The sequence below is a fragment of the Culicoides brevitarsis genome, chromosome 2 (genome assembly GCF_036172545.1).
Source record: "Culicoides brevitarsis isolate CSIRO-B50_1 chromosome 2, AGI_CSIRO_Cbre_v1, whole genome shotgun sequence".
Classification (NCBI taxonomy): Eukaryota; Metazoa; Arthropoda; class Insecta; order Diptera; family Ceratopogonidae; genus Culicoides; species Culicoides brevitarsis.
In genome coordinates this window covers 10401829-10422866 of record NC_087086.1, presented here as the reverse complement: position 1 = coordinate 10422866, position 21038 = coordinate 10401829, and the positions used below count along the sequence as shown (strand labels likewise).

At 25.9% G+C, this 21038-nt stretch overlaps 1 protein-coding gene across 2 annotated transcripts in view; it reads right to left on the bottom strand.

Annotated features, from left to right (window-relative positions):
- LOC134831125 (dual specificity tyrosine-phosphorylation-regulated kinase 2) overlaps positions 1-17732 on the bottom strand; it is a 58047-nt gene extending 40315 nt beyond the window's left edge. Inside the window, exons 1-2 of one of the 2 annotated variants that reach the window (XM_063844782.1) lie at positions 17450-17732; positions 15003-15038 (exon numbers count right to left, since the gene is read on the bottom strand). The gene's annotated coding sequence lies outside the window, so the exon portion shown is untranslated. The remainder of the gene's footprint in view (positions 1-15002; positions 15039-17449) is intronic. The other variant, XM_063844781.1, reaches the window with a different exon arrangement.
- Positions 17733-21038: the final 3306 nt, after the last annotated feature.

Below are 21038 nucleotides of genomic sequence, written 5' to 3'. Positions count from 1 at the left end.
TGTTTCATTTAATTTTGATTTGAATTTTAATCAAAGCAAAAGTTCACAAATTGCCTAAGCTTTTGAAGGAAATGCAAAAAGTCTCGTGTGTCAGAGAAATGTCGACGCGTAGGACATGATTTGTGTAAATAACTTTTTTCATTACCGTCAAAAAAAAAAAATGTAAGTTACTTTAAAAGCGACTACAAGGAAGAAGAAGGAAATGAAAAATTACAAAAATTACATTTTTTTTCCTTTGAACTTTTTTTTTCGTCTAAAATTTGTTTATTTAATTTTTTAGATTATCACGAACACGAAAAAAATCGACGTTAAAACATGAAATGTATCACTCTTGATTTTCTCGTCGCCATTTGATCTCTGCGATAAAATGACAGCTTTTGGTATCACAACGCCCCCTGACACAATCGACAATCAATATTTGCCAAATTCAAAAAATCACGGTAAATTCACAAATTTGTCGCGTTGCATTCATTCAATCCATTAACTTGCAACTCCCTGATGAACGGCGATTTATGAAGCTTGTCCCGGAACTGCAGCTAACTTATCAGGCATCACGTGTTTTGAAATTGACGAACATCCCGACATGTTTACTGCAAATTTGCAAGCAGCTGTAGCACGAAACTCGTGTATCGGGTGTCAATGGATTGCTTTGTGAATCGTCGAATGAGAGATCTTGTCTTTGACAGGTAACGAATTTCAGTAAAAATACGAGAAAAATATTTTTAAAATTTTTTTTTTTTTTTTGAAGAAAATGTTACTTATTTGACATCGAAAACAAGACTAAGGTTAAAATATTTTAAAAAATTATTTCAACCAATTAATTTTTTAAAAATTATAAAAAATCCTTGAACTTGATTTAATTTCAAACCAATTTGAACGAGCTCAAAGACAAGTTCACAGTGAGTTCACATCAATTTACGCATTTTTATTGTAAAATTACAGGAAGGAAGAGTAACGAACGTCATTCAACATATTCACTTTCGACTTTTTAACGCCATTTTTAGAAAAAATTAAGCGGATTGATGGAGGTTTGTAAGGTCACGTGGTTAAAAAAAAATATAATAAATTTTTAAAATAAAATTAAAATTAAAAAAAAAACACGTGGTTAAAAAAATTTAAAAAAATTAATTAAAATTAAATAAAAAAAAATAATAAATAAATTTAAAAAATAAATAAAATGTGGTTAAAAATTTTAATAAAGCACGTGATGAAAAAAAAATTTAATAAATAAAGGTAAAAGTAATTTTAAAAATAATTAATAATTTAAATAATTAAATTTAAAGAAAATTAAACAAATCGTGGCGAAAAAATAAAAAAAATAGAAAAAATTAAAGAAAAAAATATTATTAATTTTTAAATTAACCACGTGGTTAAATGATTAATAAAAAATCTAACTACTTTACCATCATTGGTAGTTCTCAAAACGTCAACTTTTTAATTTATTTTTACCAAATCCATGAGTTTGGAGTGATGGAACTCACCTGCAACGAAAAAAAAAGAAAAATAAACTTCATAAGTGGATTACATAAATATTTTTGGTAATAATTCAACAATTTTAACATAAATAAACATTAGATTTCCACTAATGTTAGACAAAAGTAGAACAAACACGCAATAAAAACGTTCTTCAAAACGCATTAGTTCACTATTTACTGCACTCTGCAATAATTCCTCCTAAACACGAGTGGAAAAGTACAACGAAAAATGTGTAATCAATAAATAAATATTGAACCAAAAAAAAAAAAATCAAAAATAAATTGAAAGAATGTCATCGTCAAAAATGTTCCGTTTCGATACAAAATCAAAAAATATTTCGAACAATTGCTAATTCATGAGGTTGTTGTCTGTAAGCACATAAGCCAATTACCCAAAAATATTACTGTTTGATAGTTATTTGATAAGTATCAAACAAATAAGCGAGACTTCCCCTCGACTTCTTGTGCAATAATAAAATAATGATTTTACACAAAAAAAAAAGAAACTAGGCAAGAAATATTTTGTTTTGTTAAAGGTAATAAGTAGGAATTGTGTAAAATTCGAAGTAAAATGTCACAAAATAAACCGAAAACAATCAATTGAAAAATTTGCATAAACAACGGAAAAACGGAACTTTACAAATTTACTTTGCATTTTATGTAGTTGAGTTAAGTTTAGGGGCAGAAAATTTTGTTACTTTTACTTTCAGATTTTTTTTGGCTCAAAATTTAAATATCGAGCCTTTTTTAAAAAAAAATAATTAAATTTAAAATAAAAAAAATATAGTTTTTATGATTATTTGTAAAATTCGTTGTAAAAAAAATTTTTAATTTTTAAATTATAAAAAAAAATTAATTTTTAAATTATAAAAAATTAAATTTAGTTTTTAAAATCTAAAATCCGGTAAAAACTAATAAAAAAAATAAATGATAAAAAAATCAAATTTTTGACAAAATATATAAAAAATGAATATTCACAAAAAAAAAAAAATTAAATTTAATCTTTTAAGAATAAAAATCAAGAAAATCATTTAAAATAGCTTCAATTGATTTTTCTTAATTCATTTGCTAAATTTTCAAAAAAAATTTTTTTAAAATAAATAGTGTCTCGCGTGTGTCTCGCGCGTGTTACTTTTGCGAGACAATATATTTTTTATTATATTTTTTATTATATTTTTTTTTTATATTTTTTTTAAATTTTTTTTAATTTTTTTTTTTTATATATTTTTTTTTTATTTTTGACTTTTTAGTGTTCGTTCTAGAATTTGGCGAACATGTTTTTTTTATAGTCGGATAATATATGGCGAAGAGGAATACGGTAGGTGAATAAAATTAAAAACAAAAATTAATTTAAATATTTTTTTTAATTTTTTTTTAAATTTAAATAAAATACCTGAATATTTAAATTAAAAAAAAAAATAATTTAAATATTTTTCTCTTAATTTATTTTCAGATTTAACTCAATTCTCGGCCCTGACTTGCCTTTTTTTTAAAGTCGTACGTCATTTGGCTCCCTCGAAAAATTTACCTACTGGTGCATAAAATTTGATTCAATATTTTTTTTTTTGCTGAGCAAAGACAGTTTTTTGTGTTCGTAAGTGAGAGGGTTGAACAATACGCGACAAACTGAAATGACAACAATGAATACGATGACGACTGATTAAACGTTTTACTTAAGTAGATTGATTATAATTTTGTTTTTATTATTATAAAAGGGTTGAAATTGATCGATTTTCGTTTTGTGGTTTGAATTGTCTGGTGTTCGTGGTGTGCCGTGACACTTGACGTTTGTGACCTCTATGATTAGTTTTTTTTTTGACAAATGCATTAACCTTGTTTTTAATTTGTTTTTGGGAGTTTATGCAAAAAATTTATAAAATTTTCCATAAAATGTCAAAAAATAAGTTAAAAAGGAGGAAAAATGAATAATTAATAAGTTTCTATCAAAAAACGGAAGTAAAGTCATCCAAACAAAAATTAAGTAACTAATAAGTTTACTTTTAAAATTAAGTCTAACCTAATAGCTTTACTCGTAAAGTATTCTGAGAAACTTTTCGCCGCATCAAATATTTACAAAAACAATTTTCAACTTTTGTTCGTAGAATATTTTCGTCATCATCGAGAGATTCCCCGTAAAATCACGCACGAAACATTACAACACACAAATTTTCCTCTAAAATTTATTAAAACACATAAAAAAGCAAATAAAAAAAACGGTCTGTCTATTTTGTGAATTAACAAATTTCGTGAGAAACCTTGAAACGCTCAAAACTTTACGCGCGTTCGCAACACGAAATAATCGCTTTTTAAACACAATATAAAATGTTCTCAAAAAAATTTTTCTAATAAAAACTCGCAGAATTAGAACCCACACTCAAAGTCACACATGATTATTTTTATGTGTGTGTAGTAAAATAAATTTAAAATGCAATATTTTAATTTACTAAAGCCATCAAGAATCATCATCATCAACATATCATGTGCGGTTGCTGACAGAAAATTTTAATAATGAGCACGAAAAAAAAGAAAGAAAGAAAATTCGGTGCGTGTTAAATTTAGTGGGAATTATCGTAACTTTGGCAATGAAATGATGGATATAATTTCAAAATTTGTTTAAAATAGACGACGCAACACGTCAAATGTTTATACAAAGAATGAAAGAAAGAAATGATATTTAACTTATTTGTTTTATTTTTCACAGAATATAAATAACGTTAACAATAGAAAATGATTATTATTTTGACATGTGTTATGAGCGATCGTATGGGAAACAAATGCCGTTATGTCTTGCGTTGCGGGCATTTAAAGTTTGATTTGTGTCAGAAATCCGACAAAAGTTCTCTAAATTTGTAATAAATTTTAAAATATATGAAGATGGGTGTCTTGCATGCATTGTATTTTTAAAGTATTTTAATGAGTGTGGGGCGCATTGATGATTCATACGAGATCTTGAACATTTACAAAAATTTTTGAAGGTGCATTTGGTGTCATTGTCAGAAAATAATTCTTGGTATGTAAACTTTTGGATTAAATTGAATGTCAAGATTGTTGTTGGATATGTTGAAATGACACTTTTTAGCCACAAGATACGTTTTTGTGATAAGAATGTTTCATTTGCAGCAGTAAGAAAGGCAGTTCCAGAAAATGAATTTTGTTTAATGGAAAATGTCAAAGGAATTTGGTATCAGAATAGTCATTGTACTTTGTGAACTATAATGTCAGGGATGTAGCTTAAAGTCATCGCGACATTTATAATTATTTTATTAGGTAATTTATGTTTTTTCTAAAAAAAGTTTAGAAGTAAATTTTCATTCAAATTATCTTTAGAGGTTTATTATGTAGGCTCATAGACGAAACCACAAGATACTGGGAGTTCGAAGAAAGGAGGTTGTCAGAACATGTCAATAGTTTTGTACCAAACAGATCTTTGACAAGAACAAGAGAGCTGATTAACATGAATATTACTCAAATTAGAGTCATAGTTGCGTTCCTAACCGGTCATGCAAGGTTTAATAAACTGATGAATAGAATGGGTTATAGGGATTCAACAGATTGCAGAATCTGTCACTCAGCAGAAGAAACAGCAATGATCACTTCCAATGATCGTAGAAGCAAATTGTTTACCTAATTCTCTCGCTTGAGTTCTCTCTGTAGAATAGAAAAGCCAGAAATTACGTTCCTTCACATATTCATTTGAGTTTTTAGGTATCGACCCCTACAAGCAAATAGATCATTGGTCCCTAGTTTAGTTTGATGGATTTTTTGTTTGAATACTTTCCATTTACTTGTGTCTAGCCCGTCGTTTCCTCTTTCTTATTTGGAACACAAAAAAATGTTGCTTTTAAGTAGTGAGAATGGCATTATGGATCCTAAAGAATTTAGAAATTTCTCCCTGAAAAAATCTTTTCTTTCTTAAAAAGTATCAGCATCGTTAAAGAAGAATATTTTTGTTTTCATTCAAGGACTTGTTAAAAAAGGGCAAGTTTTAAAAATTGCCCTTCATTTGTTTTTATTGACTTCACGCCCCTGACTTAATTTGTCAATTTAAGTTAATCATCCAGATTTAACAGAAAAATCTTCTCTGTGAAAGTCCCTTGAACTTCAACACTTGACATTCCAACTCTGATCGTATCCCTCCTCCTTCCAAAAGTCCTCATTGCGTTTGCCGAAACAACCAGCGATAAATCGTTTTCGACAGTGGCTGTCATCAAATATATTTATGATAAATTACTCCTCATCTATCTGTTTTATGACATCAGACTGCCATCACATCACGCACTTTGGTATTTAAACACTTTTAAGACTTGCTAGACAGACATCGAATGATAGAACAGGACAAGTTCATTCTACTGCATAATTACTTTCATAAACAACGAAGAAATATAATAATTTTTTTTCATGGGAATGGCACTTTATAATGTGTGTTAATACATTTATAGTCTCTTGTTATATTCATCATTTTTTTTTGCACCATTTGAATCATATCATTATTGCTATAGGTACACGTGAACGTGAAAAAACAATAGCTGATGATGTCAAATTTCGGGTCAATGGACGTCGACTTTTCATTTCACTTCCATTTTTATTTACTAATGTTTTTAGAGTGGAAAAATATGATGAGTCCATCTAGCTGCTGATCAAAATTAAAATAATTAACTTAATTTTTTGGGCGAGTCATCATCATCATCATCGTCGCGGACTTCCTTTTTAACAGTTGGATACATTGGACATGAAAGTGACATGAAATATGATCGACGATAGATAAATATCTTCTTTTCGTCTATTTAATAATCATCATCATCATTGCTTGAACACACAGCAGGCAAATGCCTTCATTAATATTAATTAGTCTTCGTGGAACTTGTGAGACAACAATAATAACATTAATAATTCTCGTTAAAAACAGATTTTTTGAACGTGCTTCATTGGAACAAAATTGTGGACAATCAAGAGACAAAAACTTTTTTTTTCTCTCGTTCTGTGATAGTAGCCAGAAAGTACACGATGCATTCGAGACATAATGCAGTTGATGGTATCTTTCCGTATCAACTATTTAAACAAATATTGTATACAGGCAGCATTCAAATAATAACATTTTTGTATTATTAGAATTACGATGCGGAAAATGTTTTTTTTTCTTGTCGAATGAAATGTTCTACTATATGATATTATTGTTACTGGTCATACAAATTGAAAGAGTATACCGAACGTACAACAAGAGCTTGTTCATTCACGTCGGTCGCTTGCTCGCTCATCGTCGTGTATATCAGGTTAACGACCTTAATTAACATACATTTGTGTTGTGGGTATTTCTCGTTGTTCGTCTTTGTTCTGTTCTAGACACTTGATTTGTGATATAAAAATAGTTTAGTAGTTGATTGAAAGGAAATTATTTCTCATCCATTTACATGGGAAATATTGATTTTGTGATTGTGACACATTGTCACTTAATTATCGAACGAGATATGGAACGTCAAAAGGTTGTGGTAAGTTTTTTTTCGAATGTTTTAATTTAATTTTATCTTTTTTAGGTTTTTGAACTTTGCTGGAGGCAAGATTTTGTTAGAAGGCAAGTTTGTAAGTATTTTGTGATTCATTTTAATTATGTCAATGTTACTTGAACTTTATTTCTTGAAGGATTTCTGATCGATGACTCTGGAACAGCTGTTTGAACAATTCGAATGCATAAAGAATTTATAAGCTGGAAGTTTCAAAGACAGCTATCAAATTGTTATCATTCATCATCTTATGAAACAGTATATATCGTTCTTTTAACAGTTTATCAAGTAGTTCTATGGATCTTCGGACTAAGTTTATCTCCTAATATTGCTTGCATTGCCAATCTGTAGTTGGATTGTGCATGTAAATATTATGGATCGCACTTACATTAAATAGAAATGGTTAGACGGGCATTGTTGGCTGCGGATAGATATGTCTATAAAACCCTCTGAACGAGACTTATGAAAAAAAAGACTGACTGAACTTTTTAATTTTTTTAAAGAAATAAGTATCTGTTAAAAAAAAAGATCTTTGGACCGCGGTGATGCTTTCCTCAAACTTAAAGTAACAAATTTTTCAAAGCGATCTGTGAACTGAATGAATGAAACTTTGAACTTCAACTGTTCAATTTAAATTTTTATATCAAGCGAAGTTCATAAAGCTTTGAAGCTATTGATTTGTCACATTGAAGAAAGTAACAACTAAATCAAAATAATGAAAATGGCAGCCAGAAAGTCTATGATGGGTCAATGGCTCAAGGCTCTCAGAATAAGGAATCAATTTGGCTAAAGACAGATAAAGTTGGAATCTCATCTTAAGTTGTTGTTGTTGTTTTTCTTTCCATCATTTACGATGATATTGCGACGGTTTTTTGGCTAGTTCGTTTAATATCACTTTTTCATATACTTATTTCATTTATCACATATTGCTTTGCTTTAACTTTAAAAGTCTCCAAACTATCATAGTCTTCAATATCACATATCACAGTTATTTTGTTAAAATAATTCAATCCTTTATGCCACACAGAGTCGTATATTGCACTTCTTGGAACTCTTAATTGTCTTCTGTTTCTTAACATATATGACTGGACATCAGTTCAGCTAAATCCAAGTCTTGAATGTAACATCAGCTAAGTAATTTAATTTCAAACTGTCTTAACACACTATCTTATCAACTTGTCTAGACTCTGTAGAGAAGTTGGTTAATATGTCATATTGATGAGTCAGCAGATTGATCGATTACGATTTGAAGTACTTACATTTATTTTCTCTCTCTGTTTTTGTAAACAGGTTGTATTTAAGATCATCAGAAACTACTTTAGAGGCTCTTGAAGTGAAGCCAACTGAGATCTGAGGTTCTATCAGACCTAAACATTCCATTTAATATGAGTTATAGCTTCATGGTTTAAAATCTCAAGGAATTTTCATTTCAAATTCTTGAAAGTGAAAATCTCTTAACCATGATTTTAGCAAATCCATCATAATTGACGATAAAAAGTATGCAGCTACTGCCCAGCGCATTGCATGTCTATAACAAGCAAAGTTGTTGCCTGACTTGCTTTATTCATTGATGTAAGTCTGACGACTGGCTCTATACCATACTGCGTGCCTGCCAATAAATTACACACGTTTGATACTTTGATGCACTCATTCATTAGAACTTTAGTGAAGCATAAAATAATTTTACCTTGTTTCTAGTTTTTTTTTTATTATTTATTTGTTTTTACAACACACGAAATTCTGCTTTCCCCTCACCTCGAGAGCCCATGTGATTTATGTCTAAACAAAATACCTCCGCGATATTTAGTACAAATGAACATGAATGCTACCGCAGTAAAAATAAAAAAAAAGTCCTAAAAGAACAACCCTCAATTATAATAACTGTTGAACGATTATTACGAGGAATTGGCTGCACACATTTGAAACAAAAAAAATTTCCTACTTTGTTTACTTAATTGAACGTCGATTTGATTTAGTAACATGTTGAACGCCCTCTTGTCGTCGCCGTCGTTGCTATCTATAACGCAGTAACTATCACGAGTGGCTGAGCGAAAGTAATTTTGTGTCAATTTTCAAACTGAAATATACACAAAACGAAAATGAAATGAAATGAACGGAAAGTAATTTAGGTCAAAATTGTATCAGTGGGACCGAGTTTCTGATTACTTTTGCGATTTTATCTTGTTGCATGCGTTGTTATCGATGGCACACGATGTAAAAGTTATCTTTTTCGATAACGGACAAAAATTGGTGACCGAGACATATTTTCGCAAATAAAGGTCGTTCGCAGTGAGGGCGGTTTTTATTGACCAAGGTTGTTGATGATAATGAAAAGAAATTCAAAAAAAAAAAATTTTTTTTTCAATTAAAAAGTGACTTAAGCGCATTTAGTTTTTATTATTTTTAAGAATTAATTTTTTAATTCTTAATATTTTTAATTAATTTAACTTTAAAATTTTTATTTTTAAAATTTAATTTTTTAATTCCTAATATTTTTATTTTAATTTTTTTTAATCAATTTAACTTTAAAAATTGATAATTATAATTAATTAATAATAAAAATTAAATAATTTTAAATTTTTTAAAAAATTAAATTTTAATAAATTTATTAAAATAAAATTAAAATAATAATAATTTATTAAAATTTAAAAAATAAATTTATTTTTAATAAATTAATAAAATATTTAATTAAAATTTAAAAATATTTAAATATAAATAAATTTAAATATTTTTAAAAAATTAATTTTTAATTTTTAGGAATTTTTGAAAATTAAAAAAAAATAATTTTTTTAACCTGACGATTAAAGCCAATAAAAATATATTTTTTATTTAGAACGCGTTAAAACCGTTATCTTGTAGTAGATAAATTTAGATTGCAAATTTTACGTTGTTTGTCAAAAGTTTGTTAACATTGAAAGTGGCGCAATAAAAAGTTTTATAGCGGATGGTATAACAAGAAAGTGAACGTTTTTTTGATTAGAATCTTTTGAAAATGAAGAAAACTTTTTATGAAAGAAATATAAATCATAAAGTAACTAAAAATTGTTCTTTGTTTTGAACAAATATTTGGAAAAAAATTTATATTGGCGAGAAAAATCGTCAAATAAAATCAATCCGACACTTTTAACTTTTATTTCGTCGTCTTGCGATATTTCTCGCGACTGTTACAAAGTACCGATATACACGCGCGCGCGAAAAAAGGGGACACCAATACAGGTTTTTCTAACTATTTATCTTTCTATGTCACTTGCAATCTCACACTCCACTTGCTCTAATCGCCTTTCATTAATATTTCTTCTAAATTGAGGCAATCTTTCATTGCAAACCGATCCTTTAGTTCAAAAGAGTGATTTAGAACTTTTTTCTCAAACCACTTAATAAACGTTTGCCTCTTCTTGAGCATTCAATCAAAACATTTATCCACTTCTTGGCTTACTTGTCCGTAATAAATCTATCATGAACGCTCCATCAAAATGAATGATGTTTACAAAAGTGACATTTTATTGCGTTATCAATTATCTATATGGGTCATATCTCTTTGGTTGCAACGCGTTCCCGAACAAAGTTAATCAATATGATGCAACGCCATGAATTCATGAGAACACGTTTCTGCATGGAAAGTAAAAATTGTTCATCCGGTCCTAAAATAAAAATTTTTTTAATCAAATTTTGAACCCGTTAGAATCGCGTCGTAAATTTAGGTCGTTCCAATCTAACATCATAAATAATCTTTTATAACACTTTTGCATGGATGGCAGCGGCGGCATCAGCGTCAATTATTGAAATATTTTTTTGCTTCGTTTGAATTTTTTTTGTAGTTTTCCAATTATATTCAAAAAGCGTGACAATTTTGAGCGTATTTGTGTGAAGTGAGTACGCGCGGTGAAATAAAAGGTGAGACACGCACACTTGAGCACTGCTTTGCTGCGCTCGTGGTATCGGATGATGAGTGAAAACAATTATAATTTTGTGTTAATATACGATTAATTGTACAAAAATGCTGATGTTGCGGGAGGTTTGCTGTGATAAGTTGATGTTTCGCGATTTTCATTTAATCTTAAATTATTGAAATTGTTTTTCTATGAAAAAGAAAATTTAAAGTTTTCGTATTTTAAATGAGGATACACTAAAAGTAATAAATAAGAGATTTTTCAAAAGAAAATTAATATATAAATTATAATAAAAATATAAATAAAATTAATTAAAAATAAATCAACAAAAAACAATATTTATTTTATATATCTGATTACAAAAAAGGGCAAAAAAATTATTTTAAATTAATTATTTCGATTCATTTTACACGAAATTCTGCTATATAAATTATTCTGCAGATTTCTTTAATCTATTATTTTTATAAATATATCCGAACTCTCAAATTTGAAGAGCTCAATGTATTCTCAACGAATGTCAAACTAAGAATGACAGAAATTACAATTAACACGAGAATTTATATGAAAAATATTGGACTTGAACGAGTAAGTCGGTGATTGTTATGAATCACCATGCTGATGCTCATTCTATCCAAGCTTTCATTTTTCTCTAAAGATAATTTTATGAGATGATATTTTGGATCATTTTTCATAAAAATTTTAAAAGGGTTTTAAAAAATATTTTTAATTAATTTAATTATTTTTTTCATTTTTAATTTTATTTATTTTCAAAATTATTTGAGCTTGCAAAATGTAGTTAAAAATTATTTTAAAAATATTTTCAAATAATTATTAAAGTTATAAAAAAATTGGTTTTAAAATATTTTTGACAATTTTGAATAATTTGTGTTTTTTAATTTAAATTAAAAAAAAAATAAACTAAATAATTTTTAATTATTTTAACAAAATTTATAGATTTTTTTTATTAAATAAAATTCTAAAAATATTCCAATAATATCGAAAAATAATTTAAAAAAATCATTTTCGATTTCTTAAAAAATTCGAACTTTTGTTTCAAATTTTTATTATTTTAAAAATAATTATTAAAATATTTAAAAAAATAAAAAATTAATTTCAAAATATTATTGACATGTGATTGAAAATTTTTGAATACCTAATTTGTGTTTTTTTAATTTATTTTTAAAAAATTTATATTAATTAAATAAAATTCTTAAAAAATTCCAATAAAATCGGAAAATAATTTTTAAAAAATCAAAAATTACTTAAAAAAGTCGAATTTTTGTTTTAAATTTATTTTTTTTGTAAAAATATTTGATGCGAAACTTGAATTTTCTACAATTTAAATTTCAAATTCGACTCCAAAAATCAGTGAAAATTGGTATCACTGTACAACATCTCGGTATCTGTGAATGCCATCCACACTACTGATACTACCGATGATGGTCACGCTTTCAGCTTTCGCATTTCACATTAACGAAAAATAAAATCGTTTGTAAATAAAGTGCGATAATTACTGCACGAATGCACTTGGTTTCGAACAATTTCAAACAATTCCACACAAAAAAAAATTGAATGAACTCCCATCTATCCGTCTATTTTACGCGAATTGGTCTGCATTGGTGATTTATGAATCGATACTCGATGCAAGGCCATGTCCATCCAGTGAGTAAATTGCGCGCGATAAAAGCAGGGCACATTGACCCAAAAAAAAAATAAAGTGCAGCATAGGCAAGTAACTGCAGCGAAGGTAAGCTTGAACGAGTTTCGCGATTGGGAAATATTTATACCGCTTCTGGTCTCGCTAAAAGGCCTTTTCGTGTTCAAATGTTTCAATGAACCGAGAAATTTGCAATAATATCATAATAATAGTTTGCTGATTGAATTCAAAAAGTTCTCTGATTGAATTTAAATTACGAGGGGGGAGCTGCTCTCTGCTCTGCTCTCGTCTGCAAAATTTCTTGCCGCGAGTAAATTTTTCGCAAGTAAACCACAAAAAGCAACACAAAATAGTTTTCACATGTTTCACCGCAATAAAATGGAAAACAACAAGAGAATGTGAAACATATTGTGCGCGATTATTATGTGACCATTTACAAACACCTTATATTTCGCTTTTTTTCTGTTTCTAGTTAAATTCGAGCTTACATGACTCATGTGTTCATTTTCTGAGCACAAACAACGACCTGTGGCTTCAATTTCGTTCAGTTTCATTGTTTTTACGGTTGTTTTACATGTTTGCTGATATAAATATTTTTGCGACTAGGACTTGATTTATTGCGACATTCGATTATTTTGTACCCGGTTATAATTTCTTGAACTAGCACGTTTTTCGCAAACAAGAAATGTAATTTTGTGGGTCGTAAATTTTATGCTTAAATTTTGGGAAATTTTTTTCCTGACCTGAATTACCTTTAAATGGGCATAAAAATTAGAACAGTAAGAAAATGAAAATAAATTTTTTGACTTTATCTTTAAATTTTTTTTAATTAAATTTAATTTTTGTCAAAAACATTTTTGTTTTTTTTTTCAAAATAATAAAAAATAGTAAATAAAAAAATTAAAAGAAAAAATATATTTGTAAAATATAATTAAAATAAATTAAAATAATTAAAAATTTAATTTTATAATTGAAATTAATAATTAAATTAAAATAAATTAATTAATTAAAATTATTTATTAATATTTTTAATTTATAATTTTTTTATATTAAAAAAAAAATAATACTTATTAAAAAAAATAATTATTTTTATACCATAATTATTATTCAATAGAAATCAAATCAAATTAATTATCATTAAAATTTATTTTAATTAATTAATTGTTATTTTTAATTATTAAATTAATATCGTTTTTTTCATTATAAAAATATATCATTTTTTTTTATAAAAGTTTAATTTTTTATTATATTTTTTTTCAAAATAAAAAAAAATATTTGACAAAAAAATAATAAACAAATAAATAAAAATAAAATTAATAAATTGAATTTTAAATTTGTAAAAAATTTTTTTTGAAAACAGTTTTTATTTTTTATTATTATTATTATTTATTTTTTTTTAATTCAAAAAATATTGAAAAAAAATATATTTTTTTAAAATATTTTTTTGCACCTTCTTTATTAATTTAATTTAATAATAAAAAATTAATTCAAATTAATTAAAATTAATTAAAATTAAGTTAAAAATATATTATTAAAAATTTTCTGAACTCACACGTATTTCGCCAACAAGAAATTAAAGTTTTTGACTGACAAGACATTAAATAAAATTTCGGGGGAAAATATTTCCTGACCTATGCTACCTCTAAAATAGTTGCAAATCGCATATAAAAACTGGGGCAGTAAGAATCTAGCCATAAAACTCACGTTTACAAAAGTCAGACAATGTTAACGCCCCAGACGATATAATTTTTTTTTACAATTTTTTTCTCGTCTTACTTTTTACTCTAAACAACATAAAGCACAAGATGCGAGACAAGACAAAGACGAAAAGGAGATGATTGCTTTTTCTCCATTTCAAGTTTTACTTTTTCTTACTCGAGACGACCTATCTCAACATTTTTCGCAACAAGATAAGAGATTTTTCTCGTGAAAGAAAGAGTTGCAAAAATACGTAACGACTGAAAATGTCTGACTGTTGGCAATGTATCGTTTATGGGTGGTATTTTTGCAATAATTTATAGAATTTATTACAATTTTGTGTGTGTTTGTCGTGTCTGTCTAGTTGCTGTCTTTCTCTCTCTCTCTCGATTCTGTTCACGTAAATAGTTAACTTTTCCCTTTTTTATCTTGCTAATGTTACACTAATGTACAACTTTTGAGCGAATTGCCGAACAAATGAATATTTATTTGTCTTTGTTCCGAAAAAAGAGTTACGATTCTTTCGATTCGTTCTTTGTTGCAATGCGAGAGGTAATTTTTTGTTTGAATGGAGGTAATTTGCAAGTAAAAGTGCGATTGATAGTTTTCTGTCAAAGACGAACGAAAAAACAAGTAAGCGTGGGAGTCGCTCTGAGAAATAATCGACATTTATTATTGTAATTTTTGCATGTCATTCGTTGATCTGAGGAAATTTTTGTGGTGACGTCAAATTGTTTTGGGATCTTTTATTTTATTTTTTGTTTTAGATTCATTTGGGACTTACCTTAATCATCAGAGTTATTTTTTTTTGAGATGATATCTGAAAGAGAAAATGAAATTTGTTTAATTAGAATTAATTTACATGGTCGTGTTAAATAAAAAAATGAAATTGACACAGTTGAAATTTCGATGTTACGAAATTGATGTCTCTGTTAATTAAGCAAATGCTTTTTAATAAAAATTATTTTAATCCTTTTAAAAATTAATTATAGTTAAGTATAAATTGAAAAAAAAAATAATAAAAAAATTAGGTACAAAAATGTTTTTTAAATTTAAAAAATTTAATTTAATTAAAAATAAATAAATTTAATTTAAAATTAATTTAAATAAATTATTAAAGTAAATAATTTTTTAAATTTTAATAAATAATTTATTAAATAAATAAATTTTATAAATAATAATTAAGTTAAAATTATTTAATATTTTTTTTAATTCTTAAAATTATTTTATTGATATTTATTTGTATTTTTTAATAAAAAAATATTATTAAAATTAATTATCAAATAAATGATTTTAAAATGAAATTTTTTATATTTAAAATTTATTTTATAAAAAAAAATACATTAAAGTACTTTTTAAAAAAAAAATCTGGAAATTGGCTTTAAAAGCTCTCTAACAAATTATTTTGAACGGATTTTTTTTAAATAATTAGATAATTTAAAATAAAATTTGTAAATTAATTATTTATAAAACTTAAAATTTTTATAATAATTTAAAATTATTTAAAATTTAATTTAAAAATTTTATTTTATTTTATTTTAAATATTAAAAATTATTTTTTTTATTCTTTTATTTTTAATTTAATTTATAAAAAAAATATTAAAATATTTTTGAAAAAAAATAATTTTGTTCTTAAAAGAATAAGTTATTATTTTTTTTCTAATATTTAAAAAAAATGTTAAATTTTTGTGTGAAGTAAACACAACCCTGATCAAAAAAATTCTAAATATCTTTGATGTAGACAAAAAAAAGAATGTAGACCCGCATAACTGTTGCATTCTCCCTTCATAACAAAATGCAAAAAAAAAAATTCTCATGTAACCAAACTGTTTTTGAATCCATGAATATATTTTGTCAACGTATGTTTACATCGAGTTGACACGTTTCGGTTTCATCTATTATTACAAAACCCGTCTTACGTCTTTTCTGTTTAACCAGTGAATGAATCACAACATTTCGAATAATAATACTTTTTTCTTATTCACCATTCGTTCATCGTATACCTTACGCACGTCGTCGGTGATATTTTTATCATCATTCGGGATGAATAATTAATTTGTGTCATTTTGTGATGTTTCATACAAAATTTCAGAAAAAAAACTCTAAATACGTCAGAAAGGACTGGTTTCTATGAAAAACGAAATTAAAATTATTTTGTGCAAAGCATGAATTTAATGAATGGTTTTATTTCAATTTATCAAGTAATTAGTCTTTTATTCAAAATGTTTTTCATCTTCTCGAGTGTAACATGAAAATTTTCTAAAGCTTCAGAAGAGCAGTAAATTTCCTTACATAAATCCTTTATTTTCGTGTTTTGTGTTGAGTTTTTCATCGTATTACACGGAAAAACAAATCTGATTCACGTCGCATTTTGAGAAATGTGTGTGTTTATTTAAAGCGAATGTAGTGAGGAGAGAGACAATTGAGACAAGGAATACGTGATAAAAACGTAATTTGCACATTTATGAGAGTCAGCACTTTAAGACGTTTCATATTCACGAGACATGTTAACTTTTGCAGGAAGTTTGTCACCCAGGGTGATATTTTAAAGGATTTGACTTAAAGTTTTGTTACTTTTGTAACTAAAAATTGATTTTCGAGGAAAAATATTTTTAATAAAATTTAATTATCATATTTAAAATTAAAAAAAAATAATTTATATTCAAATCTAAATATTTTTTTTTATTTAAAAATTATTTTTTTTTTCAAATATAATTAATAAAAGAGATTTAATTAATTAAATTAAATTTTTTAAATTAATTAAATTAAATTAAATTAAATTTTTAAATTAAATTTTAATTTAAATTACAAGAAAAATAATTTTTAAAAATAAAATTTTTTAAATTAAATTCGGTTTTTTAATTCAAAATTTAATTTTAAATAATATTGATCCACAGAATAATGAAATTTTTTATAATCAAAAATTTTTGTTTAATATTTTAATTAAATTTGCAAAATTAAATAGGTATAAATATTAAAATTTGATTTACTTTTGTTAAATTTTAATGATTTTTTATTGAAAATTATTTTTAAAAAAATTCTCCATTGTTCATACTTTCATTGAAATTTAATTTTTGCATTTAAATAGTTTACACAGTAAGTTCAAAGAATTTATTTTATGTAAAAAAAATAATATCAAATCAGAATAAAAATAAAATTTCTTCAACTGTGGTTTCCATTTAATCAAATTTCTACTAAAAATTAACTGTTTGCACTAAAAAAACTACTTACTTTAATGTGTCTATTTTCCAACAAATTCAGTTGTCAAGTTTTTTTTGCACTTTATTTTCTTATTTTCTTTGATGATACAAAATAAAATCCACAAATGGAACACTTGATACGCTTATGAGATGTAAATATACGTCTGTTTCTATTTTTCTTGTTATTTATCCGAATGAAAAAAGGATTATCTTTTGTTTTTCTCCTTTTATTCTTTCACACACTTTTTTTCTCTTGAAAAAATTTTTTTTTCTTCAAATATGTTTTGTCGTAGTTTTTTTTTTATTTATTTTTGATGAAGACAAAAAATAAATAAATATGGTAGACGACTTTTTTGAATCTTTTTTTTTAATTCACTTGTCAATAAAATTTTATTAAATTCAATGAAATTTGATTAGCAAACAATACAGATTTCACAAAAATAATTATTTCTCTTTTAACTTTAAATCTCCCGATGGAGTTTTAACTAAAAAGTAGCTTTTTATGAATTATTTTCACTTTAATTTGATTTTATAATTTTTCCTTTAATTTTTTCCAATTTCTTTTAAATTAATTTTAAAATTTTCTTCTCTACAAATTTTCCCGACTGTTCTCTATAAAGCAACATACGGAACTGTTTTGCTTTCTTTCAAACAAATAATGTTTTCAAGTCGAGTAGAAAAATTTTTGTTGTGTGTGTTTGTGTTCCATTCTTCACTCGTTTCTCTCTCACTCTCTTTCATTTTGTGCACTGACAATGCAGTGAATGTGGATTTGTAACAAAACAATCAAACGAAACTGGTTTCTGCTGTACGAGCAGCTCAGCTGTTTTGTGTTATGATGCTCAAATTCTCTCTCAATTTCATTTTCATCCAAGTTTTTTGTTTGTTTTGAGAGAATCGCAATATTTTTGTGGTGAGATAAGGAATTATTGGATGCTGGATTGGCAACAATTTTCCTCAATTTGAACTAACGGGATGAAAAATATTAAGGATTGAAAAATTATTTTGTTTTTAATTAAGTTTTTGAGTCATATAAATTAGGAAACTAATTTTAAATTTATTAGTTTTTTAAGTACTGTTTAATTTTAATTTAAGAATTTTTACTTTTTTCCACAAAATTTATTAAAAAAATTTTTAAAAATATTTTCAGAAACTTTTGGAAAATTTTTAGCAACCTATTTCTTTAGTCAAATTTCTAAAGAAAAAAATCTAATATTTTTTTTTCTGAAAATTTGTTGTTTTAATTTTTTTTAAATCTAAAAATAACAATTGAAATAAAATTCTTGGAAATTAAATTTTCAGTTGAATTTTGTCAATTAATTAAATTTATTTTCTCGAGCTTTGATTTTAATTAAAATCATTTTTAAAAATATTAAATTTTTAAATTTAATTTGAAAATATAGTTTGACCAGCTGATGATTCATACCAATAACTTGCCTACCCAACTCCAGTTTTTTTTGTGTATAAATACCTCGGTTTTGTTCTAATTTTTATCATTCTTATCTCGACATTCGAGATGCAATAACTTAAGCTCTTCAAATTATTTTTTTGGGAGTTAGGACTAAAATTAATAAAAAAAATATTATTTGTTTTCATTTATCAATATCACAAGTTAATTTGATATTTATAAAGAACTTTTCAAAAACATTTTGAGAGTTCGGAAATTCAATTAAAAATACTCAAAATTTTTTGTATCTATTACAGCTTTTAGAGATATTGTTGAATCCTTCAAAAAATTCAGAGGGTTCGGAAAATTATAAAATTTAATTAACTAACTGATCGCATTTCCTTCTTTTTATGCGTACAACTTTTTTTTCGATTAAAAATAAAAATGTTTTTAAAAATTTTCTTTAATTTATAACTAATTTTGAATGAAAATTGTATTAAATTAATTTTTTAATTTATTTATAATTTAATTGTATTTTTATGCTTATTTTTCAAACATAAAAATTATTTAATTTTTTTTGTTCAAATATTTTAATTAGGTATTCAATTTTTTTCTGTATTTTTTTAGAGTTTTATTAATTTTTATTTTTTTATAATTTTTTTCCTTAAAACTCTACTTAAAGTCTACTACATTGTTCAGAATCGGATTAAGAAAAGCAAAATCCCTCGATAAACGTGCCTTTTTAACAACTTTTCCTCGTTTTTTCGTTTTCCAATATAAATCAATGTCACAAACCTATGACGAGTTTCTAATTATTATTACGACACAAGCGATTTTCCGATCACATTGCATGAGGTGAGGTAAATTTCTTACAAAATAACGTGCCGCCAGCTGTTGCTACGAAAAAAGTAAAAAAAGCAAAAACCGAGAGAAAGACTATTTTGTTTAAACTTAATGAATGAATCACTTGCTTCGCTGAATTTTGTGTATAATTTCACTGCTTGTTGAAGATTTTAGCACTAAAATTATTAAATACGGAGCAGACGCGCACTTACTTACGCTTTTTCTCATTTTTTTTTATATGAGGTTTACTTTTCTACTTCTTGCTATTTATTATTTAAATTAATATCAATGAGTGATGGTTTGTTGTGCAAGTGAAAGTGATGTGTGTGGTTGGTTTTTAGCGTTTGTTGTGTAAAAAAAAAAGAAATGAAAAGAGGCTTCAAGGTTAAACTTTTTTTTTATTGTTTAATATCGTTGTCACTTTTTTTCTGTTAATATTTTTCAAGGTCTGGGCTTTGAGGAAGGTCAACTTTTAATTTTTTTCTCGCGAATCGACGCGAATAAATTAACAAAAAATAAAATAAATATTTATTAAAAAAAATAAATTATTACGAAATTATTGAGAACAATTTCGTAGAATATGAGTCAAAAAAAAAATCACACTTTCACTTAAAAAAAAAAATTAAGAAAAAAAAAATCATTTATTGCGAAATTCATCGAAATTTGTGTCATCAATGGACGTCATTCCAAAACCAAATATTATAACGGTATCACAGCCTTTGCCAATTATCATCTTTAAACACTTGGAGACACCTCCAAAAAAAATTTTTTTTTATCATTCTAGAAAAATCTACGACGTTGAAAAATGATTCGACCACCAAAAAAAATCTCCATTATTACAAAGTACAATTAGAGAGCAAACAACCGTAAAGCATAGTAACAAGTTACATTCATTGACCTCAACATTTCGTTCGTGATCTTGTAAGTGTGTTTTTTTTTAAAGAAGAAGTGATGCCGCAAAGTCAACCATTAACACCAAATTGACATTGACTTTTGAAGCATTTCCTCGATCGACCGACGTCGATATTTAATGCAATAAAAAAAAAGGTGAAAAAACGAAAGAAATACCGAAATCCAATTAGTGCAAAAAAAATAATAAATAATTATCAAACAGATTTTATGCTTAACTTCACAAAATGAAATGCAACGGTAGCACTATGCACACTTTTTAACATGTGATTTTTTTTCAAGTTGTGCAGTTAGGATTATTTTTTTAGCGATATAGAAAGAAAGAAAAAATAGAAAGCATATGTCGAAGTCAGGCGTCAGGTGTTTTTAAGTCATCGTACGCTTTATGAGGGAATTTCTCGCGTTTATGGACATTATGTTGCATTTTTTTACAACATTTTTAGCAATTTTTGAGGTGTTGCATTTTTATTCGGTCTGTCTG